This window comes from Pogoniulus pusillus, chromosome 34 (assembly GCF_015220805.1).
Source record: "Pogoniulus pusillus isolate bPogPus1 chromosome 34, bPogPus1.pri, whole genome shotgun sequence".
Lineage (NCBI taxonomy): Eukaryota > Metazoa > Chordata > Aves > Piciformes > Lybiidae > Pogoniulus > Pogoniulus pusillus.
In genome coordinates this window covers 6,778,970-6,792,891 of record NC_087297.1, presented here as the reverse complement: position 1 = coordinate 6,792,891, position 13,922 = coordinate 6,778,970, and the positions used below count along the sequence as shown (strand labels likewise).

Sequence of the window (13,922 nt, the reverse complement as noted above, 5' to 3'; positions counted from 1 at the left end):
TGAATAACTTGACTTGTAAGACCTTTGTACTGGCCTTTTGCACAAGACTGGCTTTTAGCCTTGGAGAACTTTAGAAGTCACCCCTGGCTGAGGTCCTAGTATCAAAGGTGAAAATGTGTCTGTTTTCCATCTAGAGTGGACACTCCAGAGAGTTATTTATTGCTTAACTGGTAAAGTGTCAAATGCAGGACACATAGATTGCCATGTTTGTGCATGCACAAGGGCCAGTGTGCAGCTGAGAGAGGGTAGCACAGCACTTCCAAAGGTCCATGCACTTGAACAGGAGCCTGACAAGGCATCCTGCACTTTTTGAATACTTCACTGGGGCAGAAGCAAAGGACAGAAATCCCAGCAAACTACTGGTCACAGTGCATGTGCTTTGGACACAGAAATTATTCCCCCTAGCAGCAAATAGTGAATTCTAATAGGATTGTGATGGCTTGGGAGTTGCTCGCCCCCCTACTCATATGAAATCACCCAGACTAGACTCAGCCAGCTGGAAGTTGAGGAATGAAGCTTTATATTTACAGCTCAGCACAATATACACGCAGATATTTACAATACATTACAAATGTATACAGCTATATACAGAAATATACAAGTTAAAGGTAATACAAAATCACGATACCCCTCCCAGAAATTAGAGTCCCCAGGAGGGGCCCCCAACATTCTTTCCACGTTCTTTCCACCCCTCTACCTTATCCCAGAGTCTGCCTTACATGCAAGGTGAGTTTGGAGGATAGGCAAAGAGGCTAGAAGCAGAAGGATTAGTCAGGTTACACAGCAGAAGCCCTAGGGAGAAAACATAGGCACTGACTCTGACAGATAGAGACATTCACTCTCTTATCTGTGTTTGTGTCCTTGTTTTTATACATCTCAGCCAACCTATGAGTGAAGTAGACATCAGCATTGTTTTCTTTTCACAGCCTATAATCTAATTTTTCTCATTAAAATATTCCAATTAGCCTCAAACCAGCACAAGGATCTTAGTGATAAGCTCACAGAATCCTTGGAAGGCAACAAATAAAGTATCCTCACTGATTCTGACATCTCTCCTCCGGGTACATTCAGCCATAAGTAACTTCATTCAGCTGAGTAAACCTACCAAGTTCAGCAGAACCTCACTCGTGTGCATGTTACTCACCTGGGTCTCAGTATTGTGCACTCCCAGCCTAAATAGTTCATACTTCTGAACCATTCAGAGAGTGAGTTTCTGAACCAAGAAGCCATTTGAATAAATAGCATGCTATTTTGATCTGCATTCTAATTTGAAAACTCATCATTATTTACATGATAAACATAAATGGTGCATTTGGAGTTGTTACAGTCCCTCATTTAAATCCATATTTAAGCATTATGAAAAGGAGGTTTGACTCAGTAGATCTTATTAGCTGTAGAGCAGATATTCCTGTTGATCAAATCTATTTTCTTACTGCCCAGCGTGCATCAAGTCCATGTGATAAAAAGTCCTTCTGACATATTTACTGCTGTGTGAAATGATGTGGTCATTTTTAATTTCTTTGTATTTTCCCTATGATATTCTAAGCAGCTTGGTGTTGTGTGAGAAGAGCACTCTCACTCTAGCTGCCCCAACTTTGATCTCAGCTAGAGGACCATAACTGACAAGCTCCCAATGTTTAAGAAAGGTTTCCACAAATAATTTCCCCCTCTCTCAGTGAAGCTGTGATGTTCTGTGAGCATGTCCTCCTCACAAAAAAACCCACGGGCATTTCAACTCTGTAAACTCTTTTCCCAGCTAGAAAACACCTTCTCATTACTCTCATTTCCTTGTTTTGAGCCATTAAGTGGTGCTTAGAGACATGGGTTTAGTGGTGGACTTGGCAGTGCTAGGTTAACTGGTGGACTCAATGATCTTAAGGGTCTTTTCCAACCTAAACAATTCTGTGATCCATTGATCCATCACACTGATACCCTGGTAGCATCGAGATCTAATCTCCTTGTTCATCAACTGGTTTGCAAAGCTGGTTTAGTAGAAATGAACTTGATTGTCTCTTGCTGCCCCTCTTGTGCCCGCCTGGGGCACTGGGTTCTCCTGACAGTGCTAACCACACGGTGGCTCAGACAGCCACTGGGTCTGCCCTGCTGCAGGAATAGGTAGACAGGCAGACAGATGAAGGTATCTCCCAAATTCTGGAAAGATCTCTGCAGCTGGTGCAGAAGGGAGAGACAATCTCTCTTCCCTCTTGTGCATGGCAGTGGATGATTTCCTGCTTCATGCTGGGCCAAAATGACCAGTTTCATTCTTCTTACTGCTGTAGTCAGTGCTACATCAAATACCCCTGCATTCAGAGAGAGGTTTAAATGTAGAAAGCTCAACTTCAGTATTTGAACATGTGTTGGAAATTTTCCATCTTGTCTCCACTCCAGGTGCAATCAGAAGGTGTCTGCCGTTACTGTGACTTATTCATATGGCACAAAGCTTTTAGGGACTAATGTTTATAGGACACTCTTAGCTGCCATCATTTTATGTGCAGTCTCCATGTATGCTTGGAGGAGAGAAAGAGGCAGAGTTTTGTCTGCAGCAGAAGTGCTCTCTTTTCTTTCCACTCATTCTCTCCACTTCAGTCACATTTTGAAGGCTGGTTCTGTAAAGTAAGGGGAAACAAAGTTCAGGCAAGGTTCATCAAAGTCCTGCTCATAAAAGACTTCTGAAAACTAATACATTTAAGGAAGCTAATACTTTGTTCTTAAAACTGAGATTATCTTTACAAAGTCCCAGTGGGTGTTGATGTTAGGCAAAGCTTCTACAGGACCCCCACAAATCCTTGTTTCCATCCAGGAGAGCAATCAGCAGGGTCCTGCCTCAAGTGCTGCTGTGCTTTATTGATCTTCTTGGGTGCAAACTGTCTCAGGCTGAAACTGGGAGATGAGTCAGAGAGAATGGAAGAAACAAGAAAAAGGTAAGACAAATGAACTGGCAAAATAAGGGCACTGTTCTGCTAGCAGATGTTTGCTGTTCCTGCGGTCTCATTACCTTTGCTTAAATGTTTGAATCAATGCTCTTAGTTTAATAAAAAACAAACAAAAAAAGACCCAACCAAAAAACAGATGCAAGATTTTCAGCTAAGTGTTAGGAGTGAATGCCAAAGCACAGCAAGCAATCTGCATGTCCCCTGGGACTGTGGTTTTTTTGGTCCAGGATGGGAAACCTGTTAGAATTGTTACCAGATTATATCTCACTGACCCTGATTACCTTGATGTTGGGGAAACGTCTCGAGTGAGGTAAATTGCCTAGAATCATTTGCAACAGCTGCCAGCAACTGTGATTCTATGTTATTACAAAAGCAATCTTCTTTCTTGGGAATTTGATTTGCAAAAAATAGAAGAATGAATAGAAAGAAAGGTTTTAAAAGACGATCAAGTTCCAAGAAGCGGATGCCTTTTTTTGACACAAGTATCCCTTACGCTCTCAAATGGGAACAATTGCAGAGTGTCTGTCACAAGGTGGTACCTGCTTGTGAAAAATAAATCTCTCCCTTGAATTTAGGCAGGCTGGAGTCAATATTTCTTGCAGAAGAAATCTCTCCTTTAAGCTCAGTATATTTTCTGGAACAATGGATATTGAATTGTGTCTGTTAATATAATCACTTGACATCTACCGGTTTGTATATTTCGTGTTCCAGTGAAACCTTCTCTGTATTGCTAATGAAATAATTTTTTTTATGTTCTCAATAATCATTATTCTCTTTAATGAAAAGTTAGGGCAGATCTTTCAGTCCTTACATGTGGGAATAATTTCTACCCTCACATTACTTTCTTGAGTAACTTAAGCTGACTTGAGTGAATTAAAGTTTTGTAGGGATGGCTTGTTCATAACTTAAGTGCTAATTGACATCTATTTCAGAACACGACATTCTGGAATAAACCCTGCTTTAAGACACTAATGCAATTAGGGGTTTTATAACAATTAGGATAATTATGCTTTGGGTAATAACTAATAAGTCACTGCAGTGGAATGTAAGGTAATGTCTCCTGCCAGCTGCCTTCAAAAATCTTCTGTCAGAGATGGGGGGAAAGACCATTCCTGAGTCACACGCAGCATCTCCCACAAACACGGTGAAATGAAGGAAGAGGAGGCATGGCACTTCTGTCTTTTACCTCTAAGGCACAACTAATTCTAGGGCTTGGAAATTTTGGAGTTCAAAACCAAATTGTTTCATTTCAATGCCTTTGCATCAGAAGAACAGCCAGGTCCAACCACAGTGGTGTCCTGATTTTGCTGGGACAGAATCCCAGGCCTGCCACGGGCTACAGGCTATCAGCAGCTCGGAGTCAGCCAGGACAGCTGCCTGGAGTCGGCTACAGGTGTGCCCCAGGTCATTATTATCACACTCTGTATAAAGGGGGAAGTCTGAGAAAAGAGGAGTTTCTTGAGGGAGCCTCCTGCTTGCTCTCCTCCTGGTCAGGCTCCTCTTCCTTCTTCTGCTCTGGAGAGCTGCCTTTCTGGATATTGTGACTGCTGCACCTTTGCTGGGCTGAGTATCACTTCATGTATTTCATGGTGGCATCGGTACCAATGTGGTTATTTCATTCAATTCATTTTCATTTCAGCCTGTGGGTCTTCTTCTTTTCTTGATCCCCCTTTTCTGCTGGAGAGAGGCCACTGAGTGGTAGAGCAGCTGCTAGAGTTTAGCCCCAGATCTGAGCCAAATGCAGACAACTGGTGGTCTGATATGTGATTAACAGCTAAAGTGAACCGCTGGTGCTTTATTTCCTATCCCCTGCTCTGCCTCCTCTTTAACACTTAGGTAACTGTCAGAAAGGGACCCAGCTATTACAGATGACAAGGGGTAAATGCCTTCATGTTGTCCTCCAAAGGTTAAGGTTTACCAACCTCAGTTGGAAGCCACAATCTCCAATAACCATTAATCCACTAAACTCCAGTAGGAGTGAACATATTTATGGCTGCAGTCACTAAAGGGTGAAATAAAGATTAGTTTTTAGTTAGGAACGCAAAGCTTTTTTAGATCAATACAGACCCACTGCTGAAATCAATCTAAAGTTTGGAATTTTTAAGTAAAGATTTACTGGGCTTCCTTGTACAGTTAATTTTCCAAAGGGGGAATAGCCTCAGCAATGTTACATAGTAATCAAATTGAGTAAACACTAGTCAGTTCGTAAACTGACCCCAGTTATGCGCATAGCAAATGAGTGTACAGCAATAAAAACACCCATAATGTGGATAGTAAATTTGCCAATAAACAGGTAAAGCCAAAATGCACATATAGACTAACAGGATAAAATAATAGTAGCTACGATTGCCTATTTGAAAACATAAATAATCAATAGACATTAATAATGAAGCTGTTGGTGCGTTTCTTTATTACTGTGCATATTAAGTGTTTCAATTATTTCTACTTAGTTTGATAGATAAATGTATAGGCACATTTTATGCCTTGAAAAGAACATGGGATTGCTCTTCAAAACAAAAGCTACTGTTTAGATGAAAGAACAAGTGGACTGGAAATACACAGCTTGTTATACCCCTCTGCTGTTCATGTTTGATGCATGTATACAATTTATTATGCAATTTCTTGAGATTTGACAAAGTAATTGTCTGGCAAACCATAGCTTTAATGATAGGTTTTCTGCTTCCTACAAAAGGTCTGAAGGTAGTGTAGGAAAATGACTTAATAGATCAGTGTCTATAAATGCTGCTAATACATTTTTTATATATCTATGTATGTGCAAATGGCAGCCCAAGTTATTTTCTGAGTTACTGCACAATATGTTGTGAGATTCCATGTGGTAAATTCATTTGTAATTTTATTTTTTTTTATCATCAGAGCTGCTGCATGAAATCCTCTATGTTGAGCTGGAACTTCTAAAATAACTCGGGTCACTGCCCAAGCTTTAGTCTTGGTGTCTGTCACTGGGAGCTCTTGATGGTGGACCGAGGGCTGTGAAGAAGCCTGGGTGTTAGAACAGCACCAAGGTAGCTTAAAAAAGAAAAAAGCCAGAGTTTCTGTTGTTAATCCCACTTTAAAGGGCTTCTCACTCGGCAGTTAAAACCCATTCAGGTCTGAAACCCAAGTCGAGGTGCAATATATAAATTACCTTTTAATCACATTCATTTTAAATCGTTGTGGCCATCCTTGAGATTAGGATTTCTGTGCTCCTTAAGTTTTATTATTGTGAACACTTTTGCAGTCTTTTGTAACTAAAATAAGACTAATTTTAAAGAATGAAATTTCTCAGCAGAGGGATGTTCTTCATTTTGCCTGTCTCCCTGTTTTATCATCAGTAAAGGACTATTGGCCAGATTCATAGCTTGTGTGAGCGAGCACTGGGTCCACTAGGACTGTCCCTTTACATCAGCAATGAACCTTTGTCTGCTCTGAGCTGTACTCGACTGGAGTTAAAATAGAAACCTTTTGCATTTTTCTTCAGTGTCATTTCTCAGCCTTAGGATATTTGGGATGTTTATTTATGTCTTGGTGTAGGCATTGGGCAGATAGGAAGATGTTATCTCATGAGCAATAGGTACCTGAAAATCACCCAGGCAACTGGAGCTGAAGAGCTGGGATTCTGGTGACTGGGCTCCAACATCAACTATTGCTTTATTCTGGTTGATCTGTTTTTTAGAAGAATTATATCTACTCTCATACTTTTTGCTTCCCATATACTGTTTGTGAGTTTGATAACAGGGAAAACTAAAGTCTCCTCTTAATTCTCTGGTACAACAGAAATAGAACTAGAGTTGATTTCCTCATGTTTCCTGTTTGGCACTGTAGAAATACTTGAAAAGGTGAGGAGGAAACAATTTCCAGCTGTGAATGGTTGGCACATCCTTCACACCAAAGCAGACCACAGATGATCTGGTCAGATACCAAGGCACTGTGACTCAGAACCAAATACAAGGTTGCTTTTGTTACGTGAACCAGATACTGACCTGAACAGCTGGCTGGTGACAGAGAGCCTTGCCAGCCATCCACTGATGCTTTTTTTTTTTTAGTTTCTACTGTCCAAGGCAGATTAGAACCAGGAACCTGGACACAGAATCATAGAATCAACCAGAGTGGAAGAGACCTCCAAGATCATCCAGTCCAACCTAGCATCCAGCCCTAGCCAATCAACTAGACCATGGCACTAAGTGCCCCATCCAGTCTTTTCTTGAACACCTCCAGGGATGGTGACTCCATCACCTCCCTGGGCAGCCCATTCCAATGCCAATCACTCTCTCTGCCAAGAACTTCCTCCTAACATCCAGTCTATACCTGCCCTGGCACAACTTGAGACTGTGTCCCATTGTTCTGTTGCTGGTTGCCTGGGAGAAGTTCACTTTGAGAAGCAGAGAAACACTTCAGCAAAGGAAAGGGATTCTTCTGCTGCTCCTTTTCCCTCCCAATTCAGAATGTCTGCTGCCATAGTTATATCTTCCCTGACAAAAAAAGTACATTTGGAGATATATTTTTTGCTACACCAACTCCAGGTAGTTATTTTGCAGTTGGACCTAGTGGAGACAAAAGAGAGGTCATTGTTTATGTGGGTTGTTAGTTGGCTTAAGTCAAAACCACTACCAGAGCTCACCAAAATCACTCACTCCTACAAGTGAGGGTCAGCACCATTTATGCAGCCTTCACTGCTACACAAAGTTAAAGATTACCAGGTTTTAATCTTGGGAAGCCTTGCTTCCATGGTTTGTGTTTGTTGGTTTTCCTCTCAAGCTAACTAAGTTGAGTTAGCAGGTTTTACCTTCAAAGATACAGTTTGAAATAAGGGGAAGAAGCAGCACATTGACTATTTCACAGTGGTGAAGAGGTCTGGTTACTGAGAAAGCAATGACGTGTGATCCCCACGGGGAGATCACCTTTTCCCCCTCAGCAGTAAAACAAAACTGTGCTATTCAAGCACAGCCCTAGTATTTAAGCAGCCAGGTCAGAAGGTGCTCTGTGTTATCTTAGAAACATGTAAGGCAAAGGGAGCCTGTAAACCTTAACTCACATTTCTTTGGCCTTTTTTATACTTCTGTTTAACTTAAGCCTCCAAGATGATGTCAATGAATAAGTACTTTGTTAGTCAAAGTTAATGTCACATTTTATTGTAAATCATGATTTCCTCATGAAAGAGTTGACATCCAGTGGGTCCTCTCTGCAATATCCAAAGGGAGAAGACAGTCCTGGGACAGTGGGAATGGAGCACAGCAGGAAAGGTTTCTGTCCCCAGAGCACTTAGATGTGATGGAGAACAAAAGTCTTTGTCAGCAGACTTTGCCTGAAAGGGAATTAATTTTTTTTTTCAGAACTCTTCTCTCCCTTAAAAACTGTTACTGCTCCCCTGGGACTTGTCAGAGCCACGCTAAACCTATGGATTATGTATTGCTTCGGTACAACAAGGTACTCTAAATCCAGCCACTGCAGTCTAGCTAGTTCCTCTTGATCTGAAACTTGTCCTTTCCCTTATGTGCCCCAAAATGCTGCTTAACAAACAAACAAACCTAAAAACCCCACACCAACCTAACTGAGATGGAGTACTCTTTGACTTCGGAGCAGTTATGGTGTCACCACCAATGTATCCTCCTTGTAGCTGTGCAGGGAGTCCTGCGTGCAGCAGGCTGGGAAAATTCAGCCAAAGCAAATGGTGATGCAGACATGTCCCATGTCAGAAAAGCATTCCCTTTCAAGAGAGCACTTAAGAATAGGCTTTGAGAAATGCTTAAATGCTTTCCTGAACAGAAATGGACTTAAGCACAAGAGAGTATCCCTTAATTGGGAGTACAGTGCAGACACAATCACTAAAGCTTGTATTATGTGCCTGAAAATCGAGTCCCAGAGCATAAGCTTTTCCGAGTGATGGTTAGAGGGTTCCTAGTTGTAGCGTGATTCTGTACAGAAGGATTTGCTTAATCCACCTTGCTTTTAGATTGCATTTTCCCCAAGCTTAGCTGCTTCTTTTAACAGTTCTGAGTTCTGCCCCCTGCAAGTTATTTTAATAACTCTTTCAGAGGCAATACCTTAGACTTTGCAGAAGCTACTGGTTTCCTAAAAACTTTATTTATGCTATCTCAATTGCACAGCATTGCAGTCAATGGCATTTTTGGGTTTTATGTAGTTTCCCCTGTTGCTTTTCTGGGGACTGGGAGAGGAGGAAGTTTGTCTTTGGTTGCTTTTAGGGTCCTGGTTATCATCATCTAGTTCTCCCCACCAGAGCTTTGCCTAAGCAGGGCCAAAGTGAATCCTGAATTGTATTGTAACTGTTACAGAAAACTTTCTGTTCTGTATACAGGCATAGAAACAATACCTCAGGATATGTCTGTGTGTATAAATAAAACCAGGCAGTATTCCTGGAGGCATCTCAAAGCACTAGGCAAGCACAGATTAACCAGGACACAATGCAGGTGATCAAGATGCCTGTGACACCTCTGGGGCCAGTTGTGCCAGTCTCTAGAGCCACACAGTTGTGACAGCCACTGGCATAGGAAGTAAACATGCAGAAATACCCAGCTGGGGGTGGAGCTGGGCAGATGTGCTCAGCAGGGCTGATGGACCACAAGCTGAGAGAGCCTTGGACTGCACTAATGAAAACCCTTTTTAGCATTTGTTAACTGAAGCACAGAGACATTAAAGGATGCACCTGGGTCAAGGTTGTTACATCTATATTAGATCCAAGATAACTTTTGGTCTCAGATATCTCTCTTTCCTAGCTTCTTGCAATCCTAGAATCATTAAGGTTGGAAAAGACCTCCATAATCATAGTCCAACTGTTAACCCAGAAGTGCCAGCAACACCTCACTTTCCAGAGAAAAGGCCTCCTCAGGCTAAAACAAACCACCTGGAAACTTTGGATGGTTCCCAGGTCCTAACCTCAAAGTGTGGAAGCCAGTGTAGGTACAACCACTGTGTGCCAGTGGTGGAAATCCAGACCTCCAGAGCTGTGGACTCTAGCTCTAACAGCCACCTCCTCGACCTCCTAAAATGTTCCTTTCTTGCCCTACCCCTAGACTGACGCTGTCAGGCAATGGGTGAAGTGAGTAGTTTATCTGTACTCCAGCAACAGTGTGCCTGAGATGCCAGGTCTACCTGCAGAGGTGTGAGCTTACAAACTTGCACATCAGAAACTTCAGGGTGGGTAATTTTTCCATGGTGAGAGATCCCACTCATATACAGGTGGCTCTGGTGTTCTACCATTTGAAATTCAACAGTGGCAGAAATGCAGACTGATGAGATTTCAACAGGCAGGCAACATGCACAAAGGCAATTTCTGCACTCCAAACAGCAGCCAGCTGAAGCTGACAGCAATCTCAATGACAGAGAGGCAGGTGTTCAGAATTAACACTTATTTTTGTGCTTAATAATTAAGATATTGTGCATGTAACTTGATTTCTGAGCTGTCCAGGATACCAGTGTGTATTGCAACAAGAAAATCTGCAAAAAGTCCTCCCCAAAACAGTTGTGCAGAGATGGGTTTCATACTACAAGCACAGATAATAATGTTCACTTTCATATGATTGCTCTGAGAAGTATTTACCTTGCTTATTTACCAAGTTTGCTCCCTGGGACCTTAACAACAATGAACTATAATGTCTTGAGGAAGACCTCTTCTGCATGAGGACTTCTTCCTTTACTTGCAAGATGTGATTTGTTTCATTGTGCAGTATTGACATTCCTACTGCAAGGCTTCTGTAAGTTGAGGAGTCTGCATGGATGGAAGGAAGGAAGGACAAATATAGCATAACATCTCCAAACCTGTGGTTTCAAAGAGATGAAAGCATAGGGCACTACTCACTGCTCTTTGGAAATCCTTCTTGGGGATAGAGCCCTATAGCCATGACAGGGAAGGCTCAGGAGTTAGTAATGTTCAGTGCCTTGGGAGAGATACTCTTCGCTGTCAGTGGTTCTCCTGAAGTCTGTGATGGTCTTAGACTCACAGAGATGTGAAATCCTGTTTAGACCAAGTGGCAAGAACTAGTTTTCTTCCAAATTAAAAAAAAAGGATAATTTTACATGGTGCAAGCCTAAGACCAACTGTAGAAGAAAGAAACCAGGCAGTAGTTTCTGCTGATAGCTGCTGTCTCTAAGAGATGAACTTTAATTCTCTACAGCTACAATGTGTAAAATTTCGAAAGGCACTCAAGTGACTTAGAAATTTGGAAGCTTCCCTTTAAAAGTGTACAGGTGCATTTAGAAAATACCATATTTGGGGCTTTTGGAAATATTTGTCCAATGTAATTCATAAGTGACCACAGATTAGATATGTAAGTAAGGCTGAACTTTATTTCAACTTGAGTTAGTGTAGCAAAGTCCAAAAAATATTAACCAGGTCTTTTGACTAATGAGCAAAACACACCAGTATGCTAGTCCCAGAAGCTTGCTACATGCTGGCACAGGCACATTTTGGCAGCTTACAATGGTATAAGAGTATGTGACACATCAGTCAGTGGAAACTGACACAAAACCCCGTGGGGATTGCTTACAGCCATGACAGCAATAAAGTTCAGCAGCACAAGCATGAGATGAAAATTGCTCTTCCCATCTACTACAGGTGGGAGACAACTCGCATCACTGAAGACACCAGCTCCTACCAAAATGGAGGAGCCTTAGAAGCCATGTCTCTCTTCACCTGATCATGGTCAGCAGGGAACAAACCAAGGAAAATGGTTTTAGGAGCACCATATGATGAAGTCATTCCTTTGGGAAGAATACCATGCCCTAAACCACCATCTGCCCAATTTGTCTTGGAAATTTCTTGCAGAAATAACTGACATCCAAAGGAGGAGGAGGAGGAGGAGGGAGTGAGCTATCTGGCAAGGAAAACCAGAAAGGTATGGCAGAACTTCTTTAAGGTCACCAGAAAATAAAAGCAAAACTGCCTTTCAGTTCCAGTTCCTGAGCAATCTGACTCCATCTCTGTAAATGTATTGGCATCCTTGGCCATGTCAAAGACAAAGACCGTGAGGCCTGGAATTGAAAGTCCTTCTTCTGGTGTGTATTTTAATTAATGGGAGCCTGGGTATTATCTGGAAAGGGGATAGGGCTCATGGCTTTCACACCAGGTAAAACTTTCTGTAAGCACTCCAGTCTCCTTTCATGTGTGTTTTAGTCAAGGGCACACATCCCACCTTTTTTTTTTTTTTTCTTTGACAATTGGAGGTTTGACAACAGAAGAACAGAGCTATAAATGTGAGGGTGCAATATATCATGGGATAAAGTGTGGAGAACATGTCCTCTACCAAAATGCCCCTTGGCAGAAAGAACAAGCCCAAAATGCCTACAGTGAGAATGCTCTCTGCTTCTTACAACTACAAAGGAGCAGAAACCAAAACAGAGCCCCAACCCACGGGCTGTGCTGTGCATGTTTCTAGGGTATCAGCTCTGGCAGAAAGTTGAAAGGTTACATTTGTGAAACAGCAGCTGCTTTCTGCCATTTGATTCCAGGCTTCTGCATTGCAAAGTCTCAAAACCAAAAGACAAATCTGACAATATGCTAATCTTCCAATAGAGAGGAAAAAGAGTGACTTCTGAACCCTTATCTGTTGAAGAGCTGACAGTGAAGTTCAGAGACGGTTGTCTAACCAGACAAAACGATAGAGAAAATATGCCTTCAAACAAGATCATAAATCTTGAACAGTGCAGGGGAACAAATGGAAAGGGAACAATTTTACCACTAACACCATTTAGTAGCCTCACTTTCTCTCTCCTCCAGCCCCATCATACTTGCAAGGAAGGAGGATGCATCCTATCAAAGCAAGGTGGGGGGCAGCCAATATATCGGGTGGGGAAATTAGACATTATTTCCATCATATCTGGGGTGCAAGGGGAGGCAGAGACAAAAAAACAAATACTCTGCAACCTGAATACAACAGACTTACCCCCCCCCCAGCAACACACACACACTCACACATAAAAAGTTTGCATATTGCATAGGGCGCTTGAAGATCATAAATCTATGCATGAGAAAGATGTAGTGGAAATTTTTGGGGGGATTAGAGTTTATTTTTGTCATCTCTGTGAGACAGCTACTCATTCATCCAGATCACAGCTAAGAAAAAAGCTGGTCACAGAAATTAGCAGTTTCAGCTCAGCAGCAAAGTCGCCAGCCTGTGAAGGCAGAGAGAAATTGACTAATTAGCAATGCGCACTAAAACTTGACGGTTCTTTATAGAGAGAGAGAAGAGAGAGGGAGAGCGAGAGGGAGGGAGGCAGAAGGGGGGTGGGGGGGGGCTCGCTTTTTCCCCTTCTTTCTTCCAAAGATGTTTGAAATCGCAGTCATTTACGCTCGACAATTTTTACAATAGCCTTGAGCCATAATTTTGCGAGTCTCTCCAGCATCCATCCCCCTGTATGGTCTCTCTCCACCGGCCATGCACGACCGTTTCTCTCCCCAACCGTGGATTTCCTATTACTCTCGTTACGACTCACTGAGCCCCAGGCCCAAGGATAATGATGTGTTGTTTCTTGGTAGCATAATTTGTCACACGTACATTTTTTCTTCTTCTTCTCTTGCAGAAAGCTCTGCGCTCTCTCTCTCTTTCTCTCTCTCTCTCCTTCTCTCTCTCTCGTACATTTTCTTGCTGTTGCTAATTCATGGTGATCAAATGATGTACGACAAAATAAATTGTAAAGAGTGACTGCTCCGAGTTGGGAACCAGAAGGTTTTTGGGTTTTTTTTTCTTTCTTTCTTTCTTTTCTATTTTTTTTATTTTCTTTTTTTTTCCTCCTTTTTTTTTTGAAGGAGCGAGCAAACCTTTAAAAAGGAAGGACAATTGATTTTTTTTGGGGGGGAGCTTAAGTGAACCTTTACTTTGGCAGCTGGTTGTGGAGCAGGTAAGTTTCTGGCCTTGTGTCTAACCGTCTCTGTGCATTTTCTTGTGTCTCCTGATTTGTTTGTTGTTGGGGGAGAGGAAAGGGGTGTCTGTGTGTGCGGGTGTGTGCTGGAAGTGTGCGGGGGGGGGGGTGTGGTGG

The 13,922-nt window shown here is 42.1% G+C and overlaps 1 long non-coding RNA gene across 1 annotated transcript; it reads right to left on the bottom strand.

Annotated features, from left to right (window-relative positions):
- Positions 1–1,758: 1,758 nt before the first annotated feature.
- On the bottom strand, positions 1,759–3,335 carry LOC135189945 (uncharacterized). Its single transcript, XR_010308382.1, has 3 exons — positions 2,996–3,335; positions 2,702–2,880; positions 1,759–2,606 (listed from the first exon to the last, which is right to left on the bottom strand). It is a non-coding gene; the product is annotated as an uncharacterized LOC135189945 (long non-coding RNA).
- Between the last annotated feature and the right edge of the window lie 10,587 nt (positions 3,336–13,922).